The sequence below is a fragment of the Sinocyclocheilus grahami genome, unplaced genomic scaffold, assembly GCF_001515645.1.
Source record: "Sinocyclocheilus grahami isolate Dianchi unplaced genomic scaffold, SAMN03320097.WGS_v1.1 scaffold11682.1, whole genome shotgun sequence".
Taxonomy (NCBI): Eukaryota; Metazoa; Chordata; class Actinopteri; order Cypriniformes; family Cyprinidae; genus Sinocyclocheilus; species Sinocyclocheilus grahami.
Genome location: NW_015513973.1, coordinates 233 through 1440, shown reverse-complemented (window position 1 = coordinate 1440; position 1208 = coordinate 233). Strand labels below are relative to the sequence as shown.

Sequence of the window (1208 nt, the reverse complement as noted above, 5' to 3'; positions counted from 1 at the left end):
TTTTGATATTTAGGCTATATTATCTTGAAGAATACCCTGAATGAAAAACTGTGGATCTAAAGGTAAATTGAAGACCGAAAGGGAATTGGCATTACTGACTTCCTTCGAAAACAATAAAATTTAATCACATGATCACATACAATGAATTAATGCATCTTCTGAAGTGTTAGGTTACAACTACAAGCTTATGGAATATTGCTGTGTACCTTTTGTCCAACTGGTGTTAAGTATATCCTTGTAAACCTGTTTCAATCTGTACTTGGCTCTCTGTGCATATTTATTCTTAAATATATCTAATCCCAAATCTTTTTTTCACAAATTCGCTAGGACCTGATATTAACATGCTAGAGAAATATGGCCTCCACACTGGCATTTACTTTCTTGAGGAAACCATACCTGACAATATAAAGATTATGGATGACAGTGTTGGTAGCCGGCTATATTCATAATGAAGACACATAGAGCAGTTAAATGCATACTTGTATGAATTAGCCTATTAGAAACACTTCAGAATCTCACGTGGCCTCTCATATTTCCCTGTCATTTTACAGGCTGACTGGAGCAGATGCTTCTTTCCCATGTCCTCAAAAATGTCAACGTATAAACTGAAGACACTGCAGTGCGAACATATATACACACCACAACAAGCAACACACAGAAACCCATGTATAGCCCAGATGCTTGTACATAACTGCCAGGAGTAACAGATGTTTATTTTTATATGTCCCTCACAGATTTCCAGCTGAACTCTCATTTGTCCACACTGGCCAGTATCCACAAGATCTACCACACCCTGCACAGGCTGGTAAATATAGACTCAGTTTGCATGCACTTAAATACTCATCAGCTTTATTGCCAGATTTAACATTCATGCCTTTAAGTAATTTAAACCAAGAGCATTTATATAGGTGGGATTTGTGAACATTTTCATATAGTTCATCACTAGATGATTGATTCTTTTTTTCAGTGTGATTCTGGCGGGTAGGCCAATAAACCAACCTAAAATCAACAAAGTATTCAGTTTTATTCAAAACATGCTTGCTTTAAGGTCCTTACCAAAATGCAGGAACCAGTGTATCAAGACTGATTTCTGTGTTGTTTATTAAGTGAAGCAATTAGAAAACGCATGCATCAAACTCTTTGAAATATTAGATTTATTCTTTGCTATAGTTGAATCCAGCGAATAAAGGTTTGTGATTTATGATTAC

The 1208-nt window shown here is 35.8% G+C and overlaps 1 long non-coding RNA gene across 1 annotated transcript in view; it reads left to right on the top strand.

The window, feature by feature from the left end:
* LOC107578722 (uncharacterized) overlaps nt 1–988 on the top strand; it is a 2581-nt gene extending 1593 nt beyond the window's left edge. Inside the window, exons 2-3 of the long non-coding RNA XR_001608376.1 lie at nt 735–805; nt 968–988. This is a non-coding gene — a long non-coding RNA (uncharacterized lncRNA). The remainder of the gene's footprint in view (nt 1–734; nt 806–967) is intronic.
* Nucleotides 989–1208: the final 220 nt, after the last annotated feature.